Source organism: Chlorocebus sabaeus, chromosome 11 (genome assembly GCF_047675955.1).
Source record: "Chlorocebus sabaeus isolate Y175 chromosome 11, mChlSab1.0.hap1, whole genome shotgun sequence".
Classification (NCBI taxonomy): Eukaryota; Metazoa; Chordata; class Mammalia; order Primates; family Cercopithecidae; genus Chlorocebus; species Chlorocebus sabaeus.
Window position 1 is genome coordinate 31039240 of NC_132914.1, and position 27622 is coordinate 31066861.

General features: G+C 42.4%; 1 long non-coding RNA gene across 1 annotated transcript in view; it reads right to left on the bottom strand.

Annotated features, from left to right (window-relative positions):
• The window catches only part of LOC140712844 (uncharacterized), a 67718-nt gene extending 55022 nt beyond the window's left edge, over positions 1-12696 (bottom strand). Inside the window, exons 1-2 of the long non-coding RNA XR_012094650.1 lie at positions 12607-12696; positions 5172-5226 (exon numbers count right to left, since the gene is read on the bottom strand). This is a non-coding gene — a long non-coding RNA (uncharacterized lncRNA). The remainder of the gene's footprint in view (positions 1-5171; positions 5227-12606) is intronic.
• Between the last annotated feature and the right edge of the window lie 14926 nt (positions 12697-27622).

Here is a 27622-nt window from a genome sequence, read left to right on the forward strand (position 1 = left end):
CAAGTTGAATAGTTGCAAGAGACTATATGGTCGGCAAAACCTAAAACATTTACTCTCTGGTTCTCTATGGAAAAGGTTTGCTGAGCCCCACTCTAAAATAGCAGTCAGCTTTCTTAGAAATAGTTCGGGCCTGGTCTGTATATGCTGAATAGGTTAGGCTAACCTCTGAAGCTGGATCTCCAAAAACTCAATTCCATCTCAGGTCTTGCAAATCTATTAGTCACTAAGCTTGTTAACATGTATATGGTTATATGCTATGAGCTTTAAAGTGTGGTGCCAGGCTTGGATTGGTCTTCTATGAGTGGTCTATGGGCTCTGCCACTTGCTGCTAGAGGACCCTTCCCCAGTCATTTCTAAGCATGTTATCCCTTGCTCTGCAACGTTGTGTGACTCACTGTTGCTACCTGATGACATTCACATGCCTTAAGCTGACCTTTTCCACATGTGAACCTACTGCACCATCCCAGCTTTAGTTTCCACGTCTCACTGAATACCTGTTAAATGCTTCAGCCAAACCTGACTCCTTAACACCTGTCCAACATACTTTCTCCACCTTCGTGACCAAATCTTTTTGAGACCATTTAAACACATTCAGCTTCCTGTTGTTTATTTGGGTTCTTGTCTCATGTACCCTATCAGGTTTTCAACTTTGTGAGGGCAAGTTCCATATCTCCACTCATTTTTACATGCCCAGTACAGCTGGCTGTTAGGAAGGACTTAGTGATGATTGAGGCCATTGATCCTTAGCACTGTTTCTTGAATTTGTTTGACCCTCAGGAATATTCACCTTTGGATGCTTTCAGTTAATTTAGAGTCTAGTGTATTAATATTTGTATACTCAGCATCAAATATCTGGGACATAATAAATGAATGAAAAATAACGAATAAAAGAAAGGATGAGAAGAAAGTGGTGCCATTTACTAGGAGTGCTAGGGAGGCATTTGGGATCATTGGCTCTGCTGCTGCATGATAGGTTTGGGACTTTCAAGACTGTCATTTCCTCCTTCTAAACTTGGAATTTCAATACATTACTGTGAGGCAGACAAAGGTATGTGGGACAGGGTCCTTCATCTAAATAATATACCTCTTTGGAGTGTGATTAATTGAAAGGGACTGTAAAAAGCTAAAAACAATGTTTGAGTGCTATCTGTCAGCCATAGTGATAAAGCACTCTATATACATGGTCTTATTTAATACTAACTACAAATGCATAAAGTTGATTTTTAGAAAAACTTTCTGTTATGGAGAACTTTAAACAAGACACTAGTATGATGAGTTTTCACACACTCATCACCAGATTCAACATTTATTAATTCACGGGCAATCTTGTTTAATGTATGCTTCCACCCACTTCTCCTCTCCCTTGTTATTTTGAAGCAAATCTCAGGCATCATATAATTTCATCCATAAATATTTTGGTATGCATATGTAATAGATAAGAACTCTACTTTTTTCTTTTTAAGACAGGGTCTAACTCTGTCACCCAGGTTGGAGTGCAATGGCGTGATCATAGGTCACTGAAGCAACAATCTCCTGCCAGGCTCAGGCAGTCCTCCTTTCTCAGCCTCCTGAGTAACTAGGACTACACCACACCTGGCTAATTTTTTATTTTTATTTTTGTAAAGACGGGGTCTTGCTATTGTGCTCAGGCTGGTCTCGAACTCCTGGCTTCAAGCAATACCCCCCCCAAACCTGACCTCCCAAAGTGCTGGAATTTCAGGCATGAGGCACTACACCCAGGGGGGAAAAAAAAAAAAAAAAAAAAAAAAAAACTTTAAAAAAAATTCACAATACCATCATTAAACCAACCACTCAGCACAACTATTCTTTAATATCAAATATCCTGTTATCTCTAAATATCCATTAATTTTATATATTTTTGCTTGTTTGAATCAGGATCCAAACAAAATCCCACTTTAAGATTGTTTGTCTTTTAACTTTTTGTGATCTACAGGCTTCTCCTTTCATCTCTTTTTTTCTCCCTTGCAATTTGTTTATTGAAGAAACCAGGTTGTTTTCCTATATTTTGGATTTTGCTAAATACATCCTCATTATGCCGTGTCTCAGAGTTCAGATTTTTCTGACTGTATGCTCATGAAGTTCTTCAACTTTTTCCTCACTTTCTTCTGTTCTCTATATTTACTATAAATTAATAGTTTGATCCAAATATTTGATCAGATTTAGGTTGGATTTGAAGAGCAGGGCAAAAAAAAAAAAAAACTGTGCTAGGCTCTTCCATCAGGAGAAATGTAATGTCTACCTGTCTTCTTTTGGTGATGTTATCATCCATTGATCAATTATGAATTGAAAAATAATGGTATTATTGTATCTTTCCTTCTTCATTTATTAGCTGTCATACTGTAGATACTGCTTTTTATAAATTATTGTTTTGCCCAGTTGTACAATTTACATAGAAAAGGCCAGATAGTTGTTGAATTTTTCTTTTCAATATTTTTTTTTCAAAATGATGGTTTGACTTATGTATATCCTTCAATCGTGACAACTTTTATTTTTTAAAAAGAATTATTATGAATACAGAAGTTTAAGCATATTTGAGGTATTTCTATCCATTGCAATTATTATCCTTATCAATGTATAAAATATCCTATCTTTGGTCAGAATGAGTCCCTTTAAATTTCCTCTTGAGACTTGTTGATATCATTCTAACAATCTTTGATACAGTCCTTGCTATCTAGAGTGACAATGTGTTCTAGGCTTATCTTACGCATTTCTGGCCCAGACCTGAAATAAGCAATTTCTCCAAGAAGTTTTGGGGATTTTTTAGTGGTAGATGGTATTTGGAGACCACAATCTTGGTGTTAGGGATAAATATTATAGTTTTAAAACTTTTAAAAAATTAATGGCTTTATTAAGGTATAATTTATATACCATAAAATTCACCCATTTTAAGTGTGCAATTCAATGATTTTCAGTATATTTAGTGTGTTTACAGAGGTGTGCAACCATCACCAAAATCTACTTTTAGAACATTCTCCTCATCCCAGAAAGAAAACTTGTGTCCATCAAGTCATTTTTCATCCTCAACTCAGCCCTAGGCAACCACTAATCTACTTTTCTCTGTATATGTATTAGGTGATTCTGTTCCAATATGTGTTCTTTTGTGCCTGGCTTCTTTCAAGAAGCACTATGTTTTTGAGGTATATCAATGTTTTGGAGCGTGTATCAGAACTTCCTTTTTATTGCTAAACAATATTTTATTGTATAGATCTACTACATGTCTTTATCCATTCACCAGTTGATGACCGTTGGGTTTTTCTCCATCTGTTGGTTCTTGTGAATAGTGCTACCATGAACATTTACCTAAAAGATTTTGGTCGGACATATGTTTTCCTTTCCCTTGGGTAGATACCTAGAAGTGAAATTGCTGGGTTTAAGGCAACCCTATATTTAACATTTTGAGAAATTATCATACTATTTTCCAAAAAAAGTGGCTACACCATTTTACATTCCTACTAGCAATGTATGAGAGTTTTTATTTTTTCACATCCTCTCCAACACTTGTTATCTTATTGTTGTGTTATTGTTTATAGTCAGTCTAGTGGGTGTGAAGTGATATTGTGGTTTTGATTTGCATTTTCCTAGTAACAATGGTGTTCAGCATTTTTAATGTGCTTATTGGTCATATCTTCTTTAGAGAAGTGTCTATTCAAAGTATTTTGCCCATTTTTAAATTGGATTATCTTTTAATATTGGATTGGAAGAGTTCTTCTGGATATGTCACTTATTAGATATCTGACTTATTTCTTCCCTTTTGTGGGTTGTCTTTCACTTTCCCTGCCTGTGTCTTTTGATGTGTAAAAGTTTGTAATTGGGGATTATGTTTAATTTACTGGGTTGTTTTTCTTTTCTCACTTGTGTTTTGGATGTTGTGTCTAAGAAATCATTGCCTAACACAAGATCACAAAGATTTACTTGTATGTTTTCTTCTAAGAGATTAATAGTTTTAGTCATTACATTTATGTCTGCGATCTGTTTTAGTAAATTTTTGTGTATGGTGTTAGGTAGGGAACCAAATTAATTTTTTGCAGATGGATATTCAATTGCCCCAGCACCATCTGTTGAAAATAGAAATTTTTCCCGTTGAATTTTCTTGACACCTTTGTCAAAAATCAATTGACTGAAAATGAAAGGAGTTATTTCTGGGCTTTCAATTATATTCCATTGACCAATACATCTGTCCTTATGCTAGTACCATACTCTCTGTATTACCTTATCTTTGTAGTAAGTTTTGAAATTAGCGTAAGTCTTTCAATCCTGTTCTTTCTCAGAATGATTTTGGTTATTCTGTGTCTTTTGCATTTCCATAGGAATTTTAGGATCAGCTCATCAATTTCTGCAGAAAAGCCAGCTGGGATTTTGACAGGCATTGTGTTGAACCTGTAAGAATTTGGGGAGTATTGCCACGTTAATAATATTTAGTCTTCTGAGCCATAAATGTGGGATGCCTTTCCATCTACTTAAGTCTTTAATTTCTTTCAGCAATGTTTTGAAGTTCTTAGTGTACACACCTTGCTTTTGTTAAATTTATTCCTAATAGTTTATTCTTTTTGATGCTGTTGTGAATGAAATAATTTTCTTAATTTTATTTTCACACTCTTCATTGCCAGTGTATATAAATACAATTGATTTTTGTATGTTTATTTTGTGAACTTCCTGAACTCATTTATTAATTCTAGGGATTTTTTTAAGTGGATTCCTTCAGATTTTCTGTATATAAGATCATGTCATTTGTGAATAAGATAGTTTTACTTCCTGCTTTCTAATCTGAATCCTTTTATAGATTCATTGCCTAATTGCCCTGACTAGAACCTCAGTATGTGCTGAATAGACTAATAAACATTACCATCTTTATCTTGTTCTCAATCTTAGGGGGATAATATTCAATCTTTCACCATTAAATATGTTAGCTGTAGGGTTTTCACAGATTTTTTTTATCATGTTGGTGAAGTTCCCTCCTATTTCTTATTTGTTGCGAATTTTCTTTTCATGAGTGGATAGATACTGTTTTTAATTCTTATTTACCTATAAGGAAACTAGCATTCTGATGATCTGACTCCAAAGACCAAGCTCTTAATCATTGTGCTATCTCTATAGCACCTTCCTCCATTTAATTTTCACTCTACCCCCGCCTCTGAATTCTTTTAGCTCACCTTGTTAATGTTGGTGTGCTCCAGGATTTTCAGCCCTTCCTCTGGTTATTCTATCCTAAAGTGAGAGTAGGGCTTCAATCATTCACTTGTAAGCTGATGACTACAAAATCCGTATCTCCTACCCTCACAGAGCTCTAGTGTATCTTAAAGCTTCCAAGACTCTTCCACTTAGATATGTAAAGAACTTCCCAATCCATCATGTCCTAAAGTGCCGCATTACCCCCACTCTACTCAAGTGGGCTCCTCTTTCCAGCCTGAAACCTGGTATGATCCTACAGGCTTCCTGGTCCTTGGTCCCTCCTCTCACTTTTTCTAATCAATTGCCAAGTTCTGCCTATTTTAACCACCAGAGCAGTCTGGTGGTCATTGCAATCCATTCTTTTCTCTTCATCTCCACTGCTACTATCTTGTTCCTGCTTCCAGTCTTGTTCACCCCTAAATTCACACTCCACATTACCAACAGAATGATTTCTCTGAATTACAGCTACTCTGACACTTAAATTCTTCAGAGATTTCTTATTACCCAGCACAGCAAGCAAGGCCTTTCTTCCAAATATTAAAATAATTAAATGCCCATTAAGATGTCAATTTTAATAGCTGCATGATACTTTCATCATTTGGAGACATTATAAATTATATTACCTTCCTCAAGGATCTAGAAGTAGAAATACCATTTGACCCAGCCATCCCATTACTGGGTAAATACCCAAAGGATTATAAATCATGCAGCCATAAAGACACATGCACATGTATGTTTATTGTGGCCACTATTTACAATAGCAAAGACTTGGAATCAACCCAAATGTCCACCAATGATAGACTGGATTAAGAAAATGTGGCACATATACACCATGGAATACTATGCAGCCATAAAAAAGGATGAGTTCATGTCCTTTGTAGGGAGGGACATGGATGAAGCTGGAAACCATCATTCTCAGCAAACTATCGCAGGGACAAAAAAACCAAACACTACATGTTCTCACTCATAGGTGGGAAATGAACAATGAGAACACTTGGACACAGGAAGGGGAACATCACACACACCGGGGCCTGTCATGGGGTGAAGGGAGGGGGGAGGGATAGCATTAGGAGATATACTTAATGTAAATGACGAGTTAATGGGTGCAGCACACCAACATGGCACATGTATACATATGTAACAAACCTGACGTTGTGCACATGTACCCTAGAACTTAAAGTATAACAATAAAAAATTATATCACCAGATCTATTTCTACTTTCCTTTGCCTGTCTTGTTGATGCATGCCTCAGTGCTTTTTGTTTCTTCTGTTGTCTTTGAGAGGTTTTTTTCTCCTTTGACAACATCCTATCTATTCCTTTACACCCTGAAAAGCCTGGCTGACTAGACCCTCCTTTTTGAAACCTTCCTCTAACTCTTTCAGAGCTAATTATGCCTTCCTCTGTATTTTTTTCAGAACATTGCAGAAGCCTATAGTATTTCATGTATTATCCTATATTATAATTATTTGTTATTGTTTTACTCTCACTCTAAGTTTGAGTTCAGCATTTATACTAGATTTATATAGAGTACTCTCACAATATCCAGCATACAGAAAATACTCAAAAAATATTTGTTGAACTCACCTAAATTTGGCTTTATCTATAAACTTCCTTGCTTTTAATAGATCATTTTCTAATTTGTCAAAATTTAAATGCATTTTAAAGAGAAGATACTTAAGAAATAATATTTTTTAAATGACAAAGTAACATATGTTTATTTTAGATTACATGGAATACATAAGCTTGAGGTGGGGATTCTTTTGCAAGTGATTTTTCAAAGGAGCATGCTCAGAAGAAACTGGAATTCAGTGAAGGGAGCAGAATTGGAAAGGGGAAAAACTAAACAAAGATTTGGTCTGATCCCATGGGGAGCTCTGGAGGGAAATTGCACTACAGAGCCTCTCCTGCCTTGAGACAAGCAGTGGGGGCTTTTGTACCTAACCCGCCTCACACATCTGTCCATTGTTGGCTTCCATGGCTGGCATAACGCACAAAGGGGAGAAAGAGAAATGCAACTTTCAGGGCCCACCAGGAAAGGAGGCCCCAAATAGCTCAGGGAAATGCTCCTGAGAAGGGTGCAGCCAGTCAAAGGGAAGGAATCTGAAGCCTCAGGTCTGGGCAGGGCATCAACAGCACCTGCCAGAGTAGGGTAAAGTGCTCATAAACAGAGGTCTTAGGGGTGAGTTGAAAGCAGGTGAGAGATTTATTCCAGTACTGGTTCATTCTGTTCGTCTGCTGTGTCACACACTGTGCTAGTCACACACTGATGACAAACAAGGCAGACAGTGCTCCTGAGCTTTGCTCCTGAGCTTTCTTCTGGCCATAGACATGGGGCTGTAGGGAGTTAGGAACTAACCAAAGAGATGCATCAACAAGATCACCAGTGGATGGCGAGCCAGAGAGGAACCCAAGAGGCAAGGGAAAGCTTGTGCGCCATTGTCTGAAAGATCTGGAGTCTGAGTGGTTGAGCTCCTTCTGGTTTCAGCTCTTGAAGGTGTGAAGAATGATTCTCTGGAAGCTATCCAGTCTTTGTTCAATACCATCCTGAAAAAAGTTGACTCAGATACTAGTGCCCAATTTACCCTCCTTTCTGGCTGAGTTGGATGAGCAGTAGCTGTGTCAAAGCCTCTGGATCAAAGCCCTGGAAAGAAAGAAGCACCACCTTTTTAAGGCTGTCAAAAAGAAAATAATCTGGAATTGGCTCCAAGACCTTCAAAATTTATTGCACAACTGGCACCATAGGAGGGTGAACATAAACAATGTTCCTCCTTCTGAAAAATAAGAAATGTATGAACAAGGTCAACCATAAAAGGCACATGGACCACAACATCTAACTGAAGTAGCTGGATCTGTCTACAAACCAGTGATGTGTCACTGTGAATATTTGGAGCTGGTGAGATGACCAGATCCCCAGAGCCACTGGACACCGAGAGTCCTACTCCAGGCTCTGGAGGCCAATCTGCCCTCAGTGTTTATGGAACCCTCAGGTTGGGTGGTCTCCCAATTTCCAGAGATATCCTTACAATAAATCCCAATTGCTGAAGGTAACCCTTTGAGAGGGTCTCTGTGGCCCTGAGAGATCCTGAGTGATACACAGGCTCTAAATGTGTAGAGGTCTGCAGATAACAGGTCAGGGAGGGCTGGAAGCAGGGTGAGCCACTACATTCCCACTTTTGACTTTTCTTCACTCCAGCCTGCCCTTCTCATTCCTGCCAAAATTACAGATTGCACCAACCCAGAGGTAAGCCCTGAATTAAGGATTTGGGTTTCCATCCAATTTCAAAGTGCAATCACTGAAACAGGTACTTCCGTCACTACCACTTGGTTCTCCATGAAGCAGGACAGTTCCTTCTGCTCCCCAAGCCCAGCTCCACTTGGTTCCAGTCTGCCAGAACTTAAGACATGGGTCACCATCTCTTCCCTTCCAACTCCCAGGTTCTGTCAAGCATGGCCCTGATGGAAAGCCACAGCAGTGGAGTGGGAGATGTCTCTTTTAACCAATTGTTTTCAGGAGTATGTTTGAACTTAAACCTTAAAAAAACTCCAAATTATTTATTTTAGAAAGCAGGTTCCATGTGCCAAAGACTATGGCAAGTGGGAACTTAAGGTCCCTTGAAATCATCCAACTGTGGAAGTGGTGATTTAGAGCTAAAGCAAAGATCTAAATTCTCCAGGCTGAAGTTTAGCTGAAAGAGGTCCTTGGTTCTCTCCCTCTATCCCTGAGCCTTCTTCCTAAGCCACCCCTAGATACCCTGTCCACAGAAGCCATGGTTTGTGATGGCACTTCACTCCTGCATTCTGAGACATGCCATTTCACAATGGTTGCTCCCTTTACACCTGTCACATGGCCCCCAACCAAACAAACTCCAGCGGACAGATTCATGCCGGCAACACGTTCACAGCAGACCATGGAGGTGTAGAGCACATGAATCTTCCATTCACTGAGAAAAAAAGTGACAGAGAGTCTGGGGAAAGAGTACAGGTTCAAACAGGGACCCGCTCCCTGCTCCCTGTTCCCCTGCATGCAAGCCCCTCCCATCCATCCCCATTCCTTCCACCTGAGATCAGCCCTGAGCCCCTGAGGAAGCTCACTGAGTCTTTTGGAAATGTAACAAAAGTGAATACAATTGGTGCAGTTGCAATGAGGCCCCAGATGCCCAGGTTTGACATCCTGTGAATCACCCCCTCTCAAGTGTTACTGAGGGCTATGGGGATGTTTGCTTTCCACATACATGGCAGCATCTCATTCCTTGGCTTCTCTAGGAAAGGAGCCATTCCACATATAATATCTTTCCAGCTAATTGAAATCTGACAGCAGAGGTTTCAATATTTCCTTAAAAGGCTGACAATGTGAAAACCGTTTTATATACATTTCTTGCTTATGATCTACTCCTTTGCCTTCATACAACTAAGCATTTTGAAAATGTCATAAGTTAACCTTTTCATGATGACTTGGGGTCATTATTATGAACATCCATTATTGTGTCAAGGTATCATTTTCTCTAGAAGGAAGGGACCATGTCTTAGGTGAAGAGGGATTGTTAGTCCACACTCCACCATTTTGTAAGCCCCTCACCATTTCGCAGACCTTGGTCAAAGTGAAACGTTTCACAGTGGTTCGGGCCATGAGAAACATTCTGCTAACCACCTGACCACAAGGCAACAGGAACTTCCTTATCATACCCTGCTGGGCAAAGACCCAACTAAAGGAATATCCCTATCATACCCTGTTGGGAGAAAGTCCAAGGAGCATCACTGCACATCTTGCAGGAACAAAGGCCAAACTACCTCATCATAGGAACATCTTATCAACATCTTCCCAGGCAGTAAACCATATTGCCCAGACCCCTTCCGGCCATACCTATAAGTACCCCAGCCTGTAAGCAGCAGTGGGCACTGGCATTAAGCTGATCCCCCACCTCGGCAGGTTTATGCCGGACATAAATGTCTGCATTTGCTGTAGAATTGCCCTCTCTCTCACTGTGAGTCTTTCTTTAGCCCTCACCTTCCCTTCAAAACCTAACAGGGATGTTGTGTGCATTTGTGGGATTGGATTCCACTCATTTGTAACAAAGATCCTCATAAGGCATGGTAGTGGGTCTAGTTATGTTAAGCATGAAGTACTATCAAGTATCCTTTAACCTTACCATGAGAATCCAAAAGATGGAAGGCTTATTCTGTGCATATGACTGCTCTAGGCAAGAATGTGCACCAACCATCCCTGGAGGATAAAGATTATCATCATTACCATTGCAAGGCAATGATAGCTCCTTACAGTTCACATCACTTTTTTCCAGTTGCTCTCCCTCTTAATTATTAAAAGCCCTGAGCACAATGGCCCATGCCTGTAATCTTAATGCTTTGGGAGACCAAGGCAGCAGGATCACTTAAGTCCAGGAGCTCATAGCAAGAGCCCCATCTCCACAAACAATAAAAAAGTTAGCCAGGCATGGTGGCACTTGCCTGTAGTTCCAGTTACTCAGGAGGCTGAAGTAGGAGGATTGCTTGAGCCCAGGAGTTTGAGGCTTCAGTGAACTAGGATCGCACCACTACACTACAACCTGGATGACAGAGCAAAACTCTCTCTAAAATAAATAATTTTCTAAAAAATGTCCTTCAAGATAGGTGTGACTCTCTCTAGAGCATAGCTGAAAAGATTAAATGGCTTGTCCTAGAGCACAGAGCTCAGCAGAGCTGAGAACAAAATTTAAATCCAGTGTTTTTCCCTCTATGCAGCAGCAAGCCTCCACTAGAGTTTTATGAAGGTCCAACTTGTTGACAACAGGGAGAAAAAAAAAATCTAATATTCCTTGATATTTTAACCTAACAATCATCAGCCCAGAAAAAAACCTTCCAAAAGTCTAAGACATATACACGTGCCTGCCTGTATGTATAGATATTCACCCATCAGCCATAACCTTAAATCTGAAGTCAAGAGCCAGAAAAAAAAAAAAAATTCTCGGGGTAACATTATTATTGCTTCAGTCATGAAGTCTCACTTCCAGGACCAGTTATGACTTAGGTTTATGTCTCCATCCTTCCAGATGTCTCTGAAACCCTGAATCCTAGGGCTTTTCTTCTGCTGATTTCACTCTTTCTACACACATTTCTCACCACTCACCGCCTGCCAAAAGGGAGTGATCCCTAAACAGGTGCAGTGATTTATGCTTTCCATGTCTTTTCCATCTGCCTACAGTTATGCTACAAGATCTATGGGGAAAGGACTAACCAGGTCTGCCTAATCAATACATTTGCGTGACTTAAACTGATTTCTAACACTTTCAGCCTGAAGTGACAGTGTTTTTTAATGCTGGATGGAGGCAGGGGACTGTTGACCCTTTCACAGCCTCTTGTCGGCTTCAGTCTGCCCCCACCAGCAGCTCCTCATGGGACACTCAAATAAAGCAGAAAACGGGGTTTCTGATGAGAAAAGAACTTTTATCTGAATAAAGAGAGTCCTTTTCAATTATCAGGTCCACAGAGACATCAAAAGGAGACAGTAATTACTTTCTACTCTCCCCACTTCTAGCTACTTGTTCATCTCTTGAAATTACTTACTAATGCCACCAGTAGCTCTTAAATTAACCTAATAATGCTTCACTGGACACTATAACCCACATCCTATTGTTTAACAATGTACAGCTAATCACTAACTGTCATTTGGGATCCCTATTGACTCTAACAGGGAGGGCATCATGTCCAAGAAGCTGAAGAAGAGACAGTGAAGGATAGGGTTTATTAAGGAGGACTCACATACAGAGATTATCCTGTGGCAGCAGGCTGGACGGGAGAGCTGCTATCATTTGTAAAAAGCATGCAGTTTACATAGCATTTTCAATTAGCTCCCTCCACCTAGAAACCTCCAGTTAACCCCAAACAAAGGACCTTGATCCCCTGTATGACCTGCTTTCCAAGGGATGGGCAGGGGGTTCAGATGTATTTCATAGAAAAAGAGCGAATCTCCTGCTTGGTCACTCCCAATTCCTTAGCTCAGGAATCCAAATCAACACTCTTCTTAGAACACAGGGTCATTCTCAGGGAATGCTTAAGTTATTACTGTCCAGTGCATTTGCCATACACTAATCAATATGTCAGCCATTAAGAATTCCTGATAACTATGTACCAGCCTGCTCCTTGTCCCCCATCTCGCTCTCTTTTTTTCTTCAAAAACCTGTTTGTAACAAAGGTTGGAGAGAGCACATAGCCAAGGTTGCTTGGATCTGAGTCTTCCAGGCAGCTGTCCTCACTCTGGCTCAAGTAAATTAAGTTAGATTTTGTGCCTTGCCTGTTGCTTTTAGGTTGACACTGATGTGAATAAATGGCCCATGCTCCTTCACTGTCTGCAGCTTGGACTCCACATGAGAGGGTTTCCTAAGAGAGGAAGGAGGCTGCCTCAGACGGAGGAGGAACTCACGTCTGCCGAGGACACAGTTATGTCCAGTGAGGTCAGGGGAGGGCTGTTGGCAGCTTCCATTAATTCCACTGGGGCAGGGAAGTGGCAACTGGCAGTTATTGGAGCTGAGGATGCTGGAATAGATTGTAAAGTGAACAGCTGGCCCTTAGATTGTAAGCCTACAGAACTACAGGGAGATAGGAGAGAGCAGATTTTCACAAGACTCCTTGTTAGGCTTTGGTTCCCATATCCTTCCCCATAGCTTCAGCCTAAGTGTCCAGCAGCCCACCTGCTCACCTTTTCCCAACTCCCCAAAGGTAGAGGCTCCTGCTGGTAAAGAAACAGTTGAGAAGTGGGAAAGATAAAGGTTACAAACACTGCCCCAGATAATCCACAAAAAGCTTTGCTGGAATCAGGTTATGCATCTCTGAATCTGAGCTAGATTTGTTGGGGTCAGGTACCATGCTTGCTTATTGGCTCAAGAACTGACAAAGGAGCTGTCTTAAGAATTGCTTGCTGGATGGATAAATAAACAGCTGAGTGTTTGTCTGAGCCTGGAAACTGCCTGCATCAGCACAAAAGTAAAGCCCCAACGCCCTTAGGCCACATCTGCTGGAAGACTTCCTATCTATCAGTGCCAGGAAAATGTAGGCAAGATGAGGCAAGTCCTGACCAACACAGGAAACTGCTCTCCTTCTCTCCTGGCCTTTCTTCCACTGTGATGCCAAAAATCTCATCAAGTCCAGTTAGCCAGAGAGTGGGATGTAAAAGGAGTTTCCTGGAAATCTGGTTCTACCATTGCCCCGTGAGTATGATGGTGACGAGCTTGGGCCCTGAAATCAGAAAGCCCAAAGTTTGAAATCTCAGTCTTCTTACTTGCTAGCTGTGAGACTTCAAGCAAATTACTCAATGTTACTAAACCTCGATTTCCTCAGTGGGTAAAATGGGGATAATATTGGGTAACACACTAACCCTAATGTCAGGAATAGAGTTAGTGCTCAATAAATGTTTATCTCTGTTCCCGTACACCCCATCCTGCTAATTCCCTTCTTTCTCTTCTTCCCTATAACTTCCAACCGCATCATTGCCTATGAACAGAGGGTAGAATAATCACAAAACTGGAAAGTTTGGGACAGCCTAGAAGTTATTTACAAGTCTAGGAGCAACCACTGAGGCCTTCCCAATGCCCTGGCTTTTTAAAAAACACCTAATTAGGAGCCAGTGAGGTCCCTAAGCCCACATAATTTCCTAGGAATGATAGGGGTATATATTTACAAAATAACTCTTTACCCTTTAAAAGAACACAAGTATTTTCTGCTCCCATGATATCTCAAGTGGCACCTAGATCGCTGAAGGTCTGTTATCCAATGAGTAATATCACTCAGAGAGGTGGTATGAGTGATTTAGAGTCTAGGTCTGTGAACCGGGATGCGCCATTTCTTCAAGTCTTGGTCTCCAATGCGTAAAATGAAGAGATTGGACCAGAAGATCACCAGAGAACCTTCCAATTTTAAGACTTAAAGTTTAAATGGTATTATGATATACAGCGATTGTAAAAAAGTAAAACCCACAAAACTTAACCTCCCAGGAGGAAAATTAAAATGTTTTAATTGGAAGTAAATGATAACGTGGCACAGTTTGATGTGAATATAATGGCATAAGGGGGTCGGAGGGCCTAGGTGCCCTCTCACACTCATTCTCAGCACCAGATGTAAGGGCACCTGGAACAGCCTGTAGGGAGGCTAATGAATTCCACCCTCACTCCAGCTCTGAAGAAGCCTCCATGGTAGAAAAAAGACAAGGAGCCCCTGAATCTCTCTACTGCTTCACTGGCTACTCCCACTCTGGAAAGCAGGGGAGGAGGAAGACCCCAACATCTTCCATCACTGCTGAAGACACCCCCCAATACCCCCACACCTCTGCTTCAGCTCTTACCTGTGCCCCCACCCCCACACAGCCCTCTGCTAGCCATTAGGTGTTAGCTGCCTTTCACTTGCAAAAGGTCTTCCTTTGCCAACTTTTGTCACAAATTTTTGCGTATTGCTTCCCTACATTTGCAGATAGGATTCAGTAGGCCCTGATTCCAACTATGTAAGAGAAAACAGAATGACTGCACTTGCTGTCACAGAAGGGTTTCAGGAGAGCACGTTGATTGGCTAAAGAGTGCTGGGAGAGGTACTCTAACTATGTTCGACTGAGATGCTCAGACAGGAGCTTCCCCACAATCCAGGAAATCAGACTTTTCAATGTTGACTTGAAATCCTGCCTGATAGTCAGGAAAAAGCTTTTTTCAACCATGGGGGAAGAATGAGGAGATGAGGATGGAGAGGGATAGAGTGTCAAACGATTCCATCCGGGACGGGGCATGGAAGGACAGTGGTGGACCCAAGTCCGGTGCTGTTCCCTCCAAATAGTGAATGTTTGGCAACCTTACCCAGAAGTTATGATATTTGTAGTTAGTCAAAGCAGGCTCTGATTTCCAAAATAAGGCCAAATCCAGAACAGTTTGGGAAATGAAGGTATCTGGCTGAAAGACAAGAGTTGGAACCATTGCCCTACCATCAGCATCATGTTAACAGAAACAAATTCCTCTGCCCATGCTAACTATCCACAAACAATTTAAGCCAAGAAAAAGTCCCATCTAGAAAAGCAGTGGATGAGCACCAATCCAATGAGGCCCATCATTTTTGAGTGGACACCCTCTGAGCAACTTGGGATTTCAGAGATAGCAACTGGAAAGGTAGTAACTACTCACTGGCGACAGGGATGACTGAAATGAGACCCACACCAGGGATAACACAAAGGATAAAAACAGTCTAAAGCAGAGATTGAGTTTATTATTTGCTGAACAAGAGTAGGGTCGCATTTCATTAAGAAAGGTCAAGACGGTTCTCTGAATTGAAGGTGAACAGGACAGACACACTGTGGGAAAGAGGAAGATTTGTCCAAATTTGTGATTGACTGGAAAACAAGAGTAAACTCTCTTGGATTGTTTGCTGTTCTATTTTGGATCACAGAAGCACAAGCACAGTTCTCCAACAGGTCCTGGATGGATCTGATCTGTGGGGCATGGCCCTGGCAGCCTGGGGTCTGTGTCTCCTCTCATTGAGGTGAAATTTTTCTCTGGCACCCACTTTGGTTAAGAATGAGGAGCCCTGGGCCCCCATCAGCCTGCGGCATGGCTCTGAGCTCATCACCCAGCTCTCTTCTCCTCACTGCCTAGGATGGAAAAAAATGCAACTTTCCTGGACACAGGAATGAGATAACCACATGAAAGCAGATGGGTAATTTTGTTAGCACGTAACTATTAATATGATATTTTCCAAACAGGAAAACTGAGGCACTGAGCCCCAAGCCCCAGTAAGTTGGAGGCTACGTGATTAAAATGTTGCTGAATAGGGGGAAAAAGGCAAATTTTAAAGAGCTAACCAAAAACAAATAGGGTATAAATCTGGGTGGTGCAATTGCAGGTGATTTTTATTTTCTAATTTTCTGTATTGGTGTTCTATATTCTCCAAATTTTCTACTCTGTGTGGTTTTGAAATCTTTTTCTTTTTCTTTTGATATAACAAGGATGAAGTCAAGGTCATGGCAGTTATTGCAATGATGAGTTTAGGCCAGGCTCACACCTGTGAGTTTAGGTGGCTCACACCTGTAATCCCAACCCTCTGGAATGGTAGGAGGTAGGAGGATCACTTGAGGCCAGGAGTTTAAGACCAGCCTGGGCAACATGGTGAGACCCCACTTCTATAAAAAATGTATTAGCCAGGGGTGGTGGTGCATGCCTGTAGTCCTGGCTACTTAGGAGACTGAGATGGGAAGATTACTTGAGCTCACAACTTTGAAGTTGCCAGGAACTAAGATTATGATGATCGTACCACTGCACTCTAGCCTGGACAACAGAGCAAAACCCTGTCTCCAAAAAGAAGAAAAAATATTACATAGGGTGTGAGGTCAAAAAGTTTAACTCCTGATACAGACAATAGGGCACAAAGAGTTCAAAACTAAATAATGCGTTTACCAACCCTGCATATTAGCCACTATAAAAGTAAGAAAAGATCGTGCAGGTGTGCCCAAGGATATGTAGTTTTCTTCTCAAGAAAGGAAGGTACCTAGAATAAGATAATGTAAAAGGGTCAACGCCTTTTTTTTTTTTTTTTTTTTTTTTTTTTTTTGATACAGAGTCTCACTCTGTCGCCGAGACTGGAGTGCAGTGACACAATCTCGGCTCGCTGCAACCTCCACCTCCTGGCTGGGTTCAAGCAATTCTCCTGCCTCAGCTGGGATTACAGGCGCATGCCACCACATCCGGCTAATTTTTTTTTTTTTTTTTTTTTTTTTTTTTTGTATTTTTAGTAGAGATGGGGTTTCACCATGTTGACCAGGATGGTCTTATCTCCTGACCTTGCAATCCGCCCACCTCGGCCTCCCAAAGTGCTGGGACTACAGGTGTGAGCCACTGCACCCGGCCTAACAACTCCAATTTAAGCATCAGTGTTGTGTCAGAGTTTGTGATGGCTGGGAGGAATGTAATCATGTCTAAAATTCACTATTCCCCAAAAGGTGACTGTCTAGGAGAGACACAACTGAATTTTCGGTTGAAATGCAATTAGGAAGAAGGGAGATACATGCACGGAATATAAGAGGTTGGGGGGAGGGGCCTTGCATGAGGGGTGGAATGAGGAAAGGGGAGAAGGCAGACTTCCTGAAAAGGTATGTCTGTGCTGAGTGTTGGAGGATGAGCGGGAATTTGGCTTCTGAGTGGGAGAGGCACTGTGGGAGAAGGGGGTGCCCCCGCACTGGGAACAGCATGAGCCCAGGCCCAGAGGTGTGAATCAGCATGGTGCATTTGGAGAAGGTATGAAAAAGGAGTAGAGAAAATGAAAAACAGACTAGAGTTGTCCCCCAACAAAATAAATGTAAAGTCCCCAATAAAATTAAAATGTTTACAAACCAAGACTTAGTAGCTCTGATAACAAGTATCTACTCTATTTTAGAAGATAATAAACTGGTCCATAATTCAGGTGTATGGAAACAAAGTGTCTGTTTTGGAAAACAACAATGAGGCTCTGCTCTCATATCTTGATACAAAGTGAAATTATCTGGTCACCCCCTAGCCTTCCCAGTGCTTTCTTGTCTCTGGCTCCCAAGGGCTGCCCAGAGTGGCCATTGTGGACCCCTCAGGACCCATCAGCAAGAATCCCAGGACTTCACTCCATGTGGTTCAGAAAGGGGTTGTGTGGCTAGGTCATGCCATGCTTGTGAAATTGTTTTTTTCACCAAAGGAGCTAGTCAGGATGGCTGAATGTTTATTTCAAAAGTAGTGGATCAATGCCATTCCGAAAAGTTAAATCAAGTTAGCCTAAAGCTGCCTCCTTACATATTTAAGTTCGGACTAAAGGTTTTCCTGTACATCGGAAACCATAACAAGCGGAGGTGTAAACCAAGTGTAGCTCACATCTGTGCTAATCACTGTGTTTTGGGCAATCAAATGTAGCCAACTGTTCAAACCATGTTCAAATATGGCAAATGCCGAGCTGTAAGCAATCCAGTGTTTCTGTAGCTCACTTCTGTTTTCTGTACGTCACTTTCCTTTTGCCGTCCATAAATCATCTTCCACCACGTGGCTGTGCTGAAGCCTCTCTGAATCTGCTGTGATTCTGGGGGCTGCCCAATTCACAGATTGTTCATTGCTCAATTAAACTCCTTTAAATTTAATTTGGCTGAATTTTTTTTAAAAAACAAAAGCTAGTATTCTGTTTTAAAACACACGGGGGAGGGGGAATACCCTGCTAGTTACATCAAATAAAAGAGGAGAGAAAGGGAACATTTTCTGATATTAATTCATGGCCCACCTATCCCCACAAACAGCCTTCATCAAAGGTTGAACTGACCCAAAAGATGCTCTGGCATTTACTCAGGGGTCCCTGGGGGAAATCTGGCCTTTCCAACAGGCACTGGTAGGTGGCAGAAGAAGCCTCTTTGGCACACAGCTGGGACTCTGCTTCCAGTAGAAGCCTGACTGAAACCCCTGGAATTAAAAAAGGTTACAATTCTGCAGGCTGTGGACTAGGGTCCCAGAACCCTTCAAGGGCCAGGGCAGGCTGGCGGCAACCTGGGCAGATGTTTGCCAAGAACAGCAGGCAGCTGAGGCAGTGCAGCCAGAGTGAGACTCTGCCAGCAGTCAGGCTGAGGGGCTGAGGCAGTGCAGGGAGAGAGCCAGCTCACAGTGGTCTGTAGGTGGAGAGGATTCTGCAAATAGGGAAGAAAACTATCAAGAGTAGCAAGAAGCCCCGGGAGAAAGTTGAGATGGGCATCTCAGAGCAGAGTGGGGATAATCGGTAAAGAAGTAAGGATTTGAATGCAGAGAGAGGAAATCAGCCTGTCATTACATGCTAAATGGTTCAGGGACAGGCAACCTAACATAGAGGATCTCACTCCTATCAATGGAACAGAATAAATAACTCAGAAAAAAAGTTACATACGTACAACCAACTGATCTTCAACAAAGCTGACAAAAATATACACTGGGGAAAGGACTCCCTATTCAATTAATGTGCTGGGAAAATTGGATAACCATAGGCAGAAGAGTGAAACTGGATCCCTGTCTCTCACCATGTACAACAATTAACTCAAGACGGAGTGAACACTTACATGTAAGACCTGAAATTATAAAATTTCTAGAAGAAAACCTAGGGAAAAAATCTACTGAACATTGGTTTAGACAAATAATTTATGACTAAGACCCCAAAAGCAAACACAACAAAAACAAAAATAGACAATAGATTAATAGACTTCATTAAACCTAAAAGGTTCTGCACAGCAAAAGAAATCAACAGAGTAAACAACTTGCAGAATGACAGAAAATATTTGCAAGCTATGCATCTGACAAGGGACTGATTATCCAGAATCTATAAAGAATTTAAACAATTCAATGAGAAAAAAATAACCCCATCAAAAAGAGACAAAGGATATAAAGAGACACTCTTTACAAGAATACATACAAGTGGCCAAAAAACATGAAAAAATGCTCAACACCACCAATTATCAGAGAAATGCAAACTAAATTCACAGTGAAATACCATTTTACAGCAGTCCAATTGGGAGCTAAACAATGGTACACGGGGACATACAGAGTATGTTACCTGGACCAAGTGTCCTCCCTGGGCCCCTACCCTTAAAGGTCTGCAGGCCAAAATTGTACAAAAAGCAAGATGACAGAGTCAGAGGGAGATAATGCCAGGTTTCCAGGCATGAAGGCCAAGGCAGCACTGCATGCAGGAGAGGGGCGTTTACTAAGCATCTGGAAATGCGACTTTCCTTGATCCAGAACAGCTGGAAAAAAAGGCTCCATAGTACATTTGTTAAAAAAAAAAAAAAAAAAAAAGATAAAAAAGGAAATTAACCCAAATCCTTGCCTGGGTTCCAGGCTAGGAGGAAATAGGACAATGAACCTTTCATCGCTGGCCATTCCTATACATGCACAGAAATGCTTGAAGACTTTTAGATTGCCTTTCACATAACATATGGAAAGTATAAAAGGGAGATATGATAGAATTGTAGGGGAACCCTTAGATTGGGTGTAAAGAGATGATGTTTAGGTGGAACTCACACAATTAAAAGAAGTCCATTGTCTTTGGTGGCATGCATTGCAAGAGAGAAAGCTAATGCAGGTCCCTACGGTAGGAACAAACTTGGGGGACAGACAAAAAGGCAACCATGACTGAAGCATCCAGGGGGAAAGGTGGGGGAAGCAAGAGCAGGTGCTGATGAGGTTGGCAGGACTCAGGCCCTTTGCAACCACTAGGGAGAGGGGTCCGAATTCCATTGCAAATCTGATGCACAGCCCTTGGTAAGTTTTAACCAGGAGGGTGATGTGATCAACTTAAATTTAAAAAGATAACTTCAGATGGTCTATGGAGAACACCCAAAGGGGAAGAGAGTACAAACATGAAGCCCAAGTAAGAGGCTTCTGTAGTACTCCAGACAGGAAATAATGGTAGTTTTGACCAGGTTGGACATAGTGGAGCAGTAGGGAACTGCATCCGTTTGGGAAACGTTCAGAGGTCGTCTTGACAGACGCTATAGTGGATTGGATGTGAGTTAGGCAGGAGAAGGGAATTGAGGATGAACCTCTAGGATTTTGGGCTGAGCAACTCTGGGTGGATGGTGGGACACTTTAGTTAGATGAAGGAGAGAGGCAAAGCTGGTTTGGGCTGGAGGAGTGAATCATTAAGAACTCTGTTTTTGAACATGGTGAATTGGGTATTAATAGCTTATAAAATGTAATGCTATCTTAGAATCCATAACACTTCCCAGGAAATGTGTTTTTTTTCACTGGGGTTTTAAGCTCCACTGGGAAAACCACATGCAGCACCCACATTGTTAGATGTTGTCCTCAAGGTCAGCAAACAATGACTTTGTCCTTGGGTCACTCATTCATTCATTCCTCCCTTAGACACACATGTAAATTCCAGAAGGAAAGTCTGCATGTCCTTCAATCTTCGTAATAATCAATTGGTAGAGGCCCTTATGACCTCTAAAAGTCCAGACAGATCCAGAATCTGTCATTTTACTGTTTAAAAATTATCTTTCTTCATAGATATAGACACAGAAAAGTACAAATTATAAGGCCACAGCATGGCCTCTAATCCCCTAGTTAAGGAAATGCAGACAAATGCTGGCCTCAGCCAACCTCCCCAGCCCCACATCCCCTCCAGACCCAGCCCTGGTGTCCCGTTCACCTTGCAGCCTAGATGGGAAGTTTCTGTCCTGTCCGTGGAGACAGGGTGGCTGCACCTGGAAGGGCTGGGTTTTTCACATGGTGTGGGTGACAGGCTGGTAGCGGGAGAGGGACTGACCAGGAGCCCAGGCCAGAGCTAAGAACTGATCTAAGAATTGCATGGTGGAGAAAGGGCAGCGACCAATCTCATTTTTTTAACAAGGCAACTGGCATGCAGGAACAATCAGCTGTCTCCTGTCCTGATTCTGGGGCTGGAGTCATTTTATTGAAGGCCTGGTAGTATCACATGGGGGATGGGAAGGGAGGAGGTTTGGTTGCCTGGAATTGGGACAGATAAAAGTGTGCCAGAAATCATCTTCTGCTGAAAACTTACAGCTGGTTCCCTTTTCCTTTTGAATGTCAAATAAACAGAAGAGAAAGCAGACTACGTGCATACCCTCCTCATTTCCCTAGGGATAAGGTGTGGGTTTTCAGTCTTTGGATGTTTCTTACTAGACTGAGCTAGAGTGAGCTGTGCCCATTGGGAAGACAGGGTGGGATTCTAGCCTGAGCTTCCAGTGTCAGGGATCATGGCCCAGGTCTGTTCAACTCCGCTTCCCTCCTCCCAGGTATTGTGGGCCTTGTGTCAGATGTTGTCAGGATTCCTGTGCCACGAGGCAGTCCAGGAGCTCTACCTACAGCTGCTGCTGGCTATGCTGTGTCATCTCTGCTGGGTGATTTAGCAAAATGCTCTCTCCAGAAGATGATAGAACACAACAAGGAGGGGCCCCTGGGAAACAAAATCAACTCTGACCCCGTTAGGTAAGCCTAACCACCAGGGAATAGAGAAAGGAAATGAGGCAATTTCCTGAGGGCCCTGGACAACCAGAAGTGCGTCCCTCAGGGAGGCAAGGAAGAGAAGAGTGGGCTAGGGCACGGATGCTGCAGCATCGTACACTGGAGTACTCTCACAGGTGTTCCAATTTCATGAATCCCATTACTCTCCTGTCCAAGGACGAACCAGGCCTGACTCTGCTTAGCTTCTGAGATCAGATGAGATCTGGCATGTTCAGGGTGGTGTGGGCAGCGGACCAATTTCATGAATCCTTGTATTACATTCACTCTTCTACTGGCCCACACAATGGTTTTTAATCCATGTTCGTAACTCTACACATAAGAGATTTGATTAGACAGGGGCAAGGCTGTGTCATTCTCTCCATGAAGTTTTGGCCACTTGAGTCAGCCTTTTTGGCCTCTGGCTTGGTTTTGCCATTAGCTGCATCTTCTTATATGAGTTGCTGATAGAATTCCATTTCCTCATCTGTAAAATGGGAGTCCTAAATAAGTGGTTATCACTCCTTCTTTAAAATTTAGAACATTCGGGCCAGGTACGGTGGCTCATGCCTGTAATCCCAGCACCTTGGGAGGCTGAGGCGGGAGGATCGCTTGAGGTTGGGAGTTCCAGACCAGCCTGACCAACATGGAGAAACCCCGTCTCTACTAAAAATACAAAAAAAATTAGGCAGGCAGGGAGGTGCATGCCTGTAATCCCAGTTACTTGGGAAAGCTGAAGCAAAAGAATTGCTTGAACCCAGAAGGTAGAAGTTGCAGTGTGGCAAGATTGCAACATTGCATTCAATCTGGGCAACAAGAGTGAAACTCCGTCTCAAAAAAAAAAAAAAAAAAAAAAAAAAAAAAAAAAAATCAGAACATTCAATTCAAATGAAACCTTGTATAAAAATGAAAATGAATGGAACCAATAAATCAGAGACATTCTGGTTAGGTGGCTGTGGAAGTGAAGAGAGATTCTAACCCTTTTTCTGTGCCCCAGAGAGCAGAATTTGAAAACCACGGCACTAGGATACATCCATTGCCCCTCTTAGCCCCCTCTGTGGCTGGATGAGGGGCAGGGTGAAAGGGCGAGTGGATTGGTAATTGAAGATGGCTCCTGTAGAGACATTACTTTCTATCATCAGGACAGCAGAACCCAATCATGAAAGCGCTGAGAATTGTCTCCTAGCTTGCCAGCAGAAGGGTGCAAACCAGGGCATAACATCTGGTCCATCTTTTTCTCCTTTTCACAAACCCAATGGAGGTGGCCTTCAGTTGTGCCCTGGAAGTAGTGAAGATGGTGCTACTGGCAGCTTTGTATGATAAAGTGATGTTCTATACAAGTCAACATCACTGCTGGGAACTTCCATCCAGCTCCAGATCTTACTACACAGAGAACATGAACCTGACAAGGTGGGACCTCTTTTCCAGTAATGCTGGCGCCACTCTGGCCCCTGACATTGTCTCCCAGGTCCCAGCATTCAACCCTCCCTTCCCCATCGCCTAGCCCTCTAGTCTCTTGATTCTTCAGCTCTCACATCTTCCTGTTTTGTACAAATGATCTCTCGTGACTACCTGCCCCACTGCAACTCCTGGCTTCCTGTGCCCCATCCCAGTGATATTGTGAAGAACTGTGAACTCTTCATTCTGCACTGAATCCTAAACTATATCTGCAACCTGCAGTATGGCTTGGATGAGTGTAGGAAGATCCTGGCAAGGGCCTTCTATGAACAGGTAAGAGTAGGGGAGAGGTCAGCAACTCCAGCCATTCATTTCCTGTAGCTGAGGAACTAACTGGTTAACAGGATGTTGACTAACTTGCACCAGAAAGGAGATAAAAAGATAGGGTTCCCTTCCTGGAACTTCAGGGGCCTGGTTAAACGTGGATGGGAAAGAATGAGGAGGAGGTAAGCAGGTCTAGTCCTCCCGAAATGATCCATGGATCCCAGCATCTGGCTCAAAATTCAAGCCTTGTCAGAATTACCCCCCAACTCCTTCTCCTTTATCTCCATCCCATGTGAGCAGATCTGCCATTGCTGTCAGCTGGACACAGTCTTTGCCGGAGCATGAGGCCTGAGGAAGTCCTAGAGGAGCACTGGGTTCCCATGACCTTTCCTCTTTTCATGGACATTGTCTGCTGTTTCTACAGCTCCTCTGATATTGATCAGTGATACAGACTCTGGGGCAAGACTTCTGGGAAATCTACTCAAATGTACAAAGGAGCCAACTTCATTATGAAGGAAATTGGTCTCCTGAGATTCAGTAACCTGGAACTGCACCTAGGAAATGTAAGAGTTTGGGGAGGACCAAATGTGACTGTGAGTCCCTGGAGCACTTTATTTCCCTCCCTTGGGTCTCTTGATTGGCCAGGCCTTATTATATCCCTAACCCCTCATTCTGGGGGCATTACAGCATCCAGTGTGTAGATCTATGTAGATCCATCTGCAAGTGGCCAGAACGTCCTGAGCCTGCTGTCTCTGCAGCAAGTCCAGCCCCTAGATTGCTCATGTCAGTTTCTCTTAGGCACCATCTATGCTCTCAAAACCCTGTTCCCAGAGTGTTGCATGATCCCCAGGGTGGTGAGTCACCTCTACCTTCTTCCAGATAGGCAGAGCATTGTTCCGTCCTTGCAAGGAAAACTACATAGTGAGGTGTGGATGACGGTGCAGGTGGTGAAGAACCTGTGGAACATCATCTACCACAGGCAGGAAGAGGACATCAAGCTGCTCTTCTGCAGCATCTCCAAGCAACTACATTCATTCATCAATGATGTATGCCACTAAGTCCTTACAATCAGGTGAGAACACTATAGGCTGGGGCTGAGGATGGACTCTGGGAGCTTAACTAATGGTTCTGGGTTAGGGCAAGGGACTGGTGCAAGGCTGAGATAACCAAAGAGCAGAAGAAAGGAGACTTAACTACTTGAAGCAGCACAGAGAGCAGGTCCCACATGCCTTTCCTACTGTATACAGATGTAGCATACACTGCCCGACTTACTCTCAACAGAAGTTCCTGTAGGAGCCACTCATTCAAAAATAAAAAGCTAACATACTGATAATGACGTTGATTCTCCTCTTTTTGTTTTATAAACAGGGATGCAGTGGTTAAATCTTTGCATGCCAAGATGATTATTTCATTAAGATAAATTTCAAGTAGAGCCACTGGACTTAAAGGATATGTAACATTTTAAGGATTTTGATGCTTATTGCCAAAGATGGAATCATTATCTACTCCCAAGATTCCCTGTAGCCTAGATGTCAGTGACTTAGTAAAAGAACACCCCTCAGAGTAGCTGTGATCCAAAAATCATTGTCAGAAGGTGAGAAGTAGAGCATCAGCCCAACATGTTAAATTGTATGTGGTTCCTACACCAATCAAAAAATGGACAAAGGGCATGAGGCAATTAATTAGCAAAAATGAAATACACATAGCCAATAAACAGAAAAAAAGTTTAACCTCACTGATGATTGAAAAATATTAATCAAAACAGTAACAAGATATTATTTTTCACCTATCAAATTGGTAATGATTTAAAAATATATAACCTAGATTTGGCAAATGTCTGGCCTCATCTGATGGGCAAGACCGCCTTGCAGAATTCAGGTGCAACAGTTCCCCTAGGACTAAAGTCTCCTACAGGAGTAAGTCAAGTCTAGGAGGATGGCCATTCCTGGCTGTGCCCCACTACAGACGCTCTAGCACCAAACACTCTGGGATCTGCACTGGCTGGAGTGCTGCCCTTACCACTCCTCTAAGCAGCTCTTCCTGCCAACTCAAGTGTCCGTGGTGGTCAAGGGGTCTTCTCCTGCTGGGATTCCAGAGGCCCATGGCCAGAGCAGGTTGCTCCTTGCCAGTATAACTCACCCATCCTCCTGAGGACGTTGCGGGCCAGGAATGAGTTCCAGTGTGCGGTAGCCCCATGCCGGGTTCCCAGCTTCCCCTTCAGCTCAGCTTCTGTGTCTTCACTCCACCCACTCTCAGTGCCTTCCCTCTGAAGGTCTGTTAGGGGTGTGCTAGTTAGCCCAGTCCCTCGGTGGCAGCTGTCCCACCTGGCAGTGCCTAGTGGGCCATCTTGCCCAGTTCCAAACATTCTTATATATGCCACCTTATATACATTTGTAAAAGTTTCTCCAGGCTAGATACCAAAAAGTAGACTTTTGTTATGCAAATGAAGCTTAATAGAGTGTAAAGTAAAACATCTTAACCATCCCTCCTCCTGTCTTGATGTTAATTCCAACCACTGTTCTTCCCAACTTACAGGCTTTTGCTAGCCAATATTTCATTTGTCTTTCTTTAACCCAGAATTTAGATGCTGTTATTATTGTTATTTTCCACAAACTCATTAGATTTACATACATTCTCATCAATTCCTTTTTGCATCTCTCACTTTCTTTGAGGATCATCTCTCTTCATCCTGGAATTCAACTTTTAGAAATATCTTTAGTGCTGGTATCTTGACGGTGCACTCTCCTGGTTTTTGTTTGTTTGTAATGATTTTATATTACTCTTATTCTTGAAAGATGGCTTTACTGGTGACACAGTTCTAGACAATTACAATTATTTCTCTTAGCATCTTGAAGATACCACATTACCATTTTCTGGCTTTCTTTGTCACTATTGAGAAACTTGAAGTCATTCTAAATTTTGGCCCTTTTAGGTGATCTATCTTTTTTCTCTGGTTGTTTTAAGATTTTTGTCGGCCGGGCACGGTGGCTCAAGCCTGTAATCCCAGCACTTTGGGAGGCCGAGACGGGTGGATCACGAGGTCAGGAGATCGAGACCATCCTGGCTAACACGGTGAAACCCCGTCTCTACTAAAAAATACAAAAAAAAACTAGCCGGGCGACATGGCGGGCGCTTGTAGTCCCAGCTACTCGGGAGGCTGAGGCAGGAGAATGGCGTAAACCTGGGAGGTGGAGCTTGCAGTGAGCTGAGATCCGGCCACTGCACTCCAGTCTGGGTGACAGAGCAAGACTCCGTCTCAAAAAAAAAAAAAAAAAAAGATTTTTGTCTGTGGCTGGGTGCAGTGGCTCATGCCTGTAACTCCAGCACTTTGGGAGGCAAAGGCAGGAGGATCAGTTGAGCCCAGGGGTTCAAGACCAGTCTGGGTAACATGGTGAAATCCTGTCTCTACAAAATTCGAAAGTTATCCAGTCATAGTGGCTCATGCCTGTAGTCCCACCTACTTGGAAAGTTAAGGCAGGGGGATCACTTGAGTCCAAGAGGTCAAGGCTGCAATGAGTCATGATCATGCCACTGCACTCTAGTCTGGTGACAGAGTGAGACCCTGTCTCAAAAAAAAAAAAAAAAAAAAAAAAAAAAAAAAAAAAAAAAAAAAAAAAAAACACTTTTTTGACTGTTTTTAGTGTTTTACAGAAGTATATAAAGTAGTATCATGAAGTCTCATCTTCTATATACTTCTGTTGACCAAGAATGGTCAACAACTCATGACCATTGTTGTTTTTTCTACACCCTTTCCCTGCC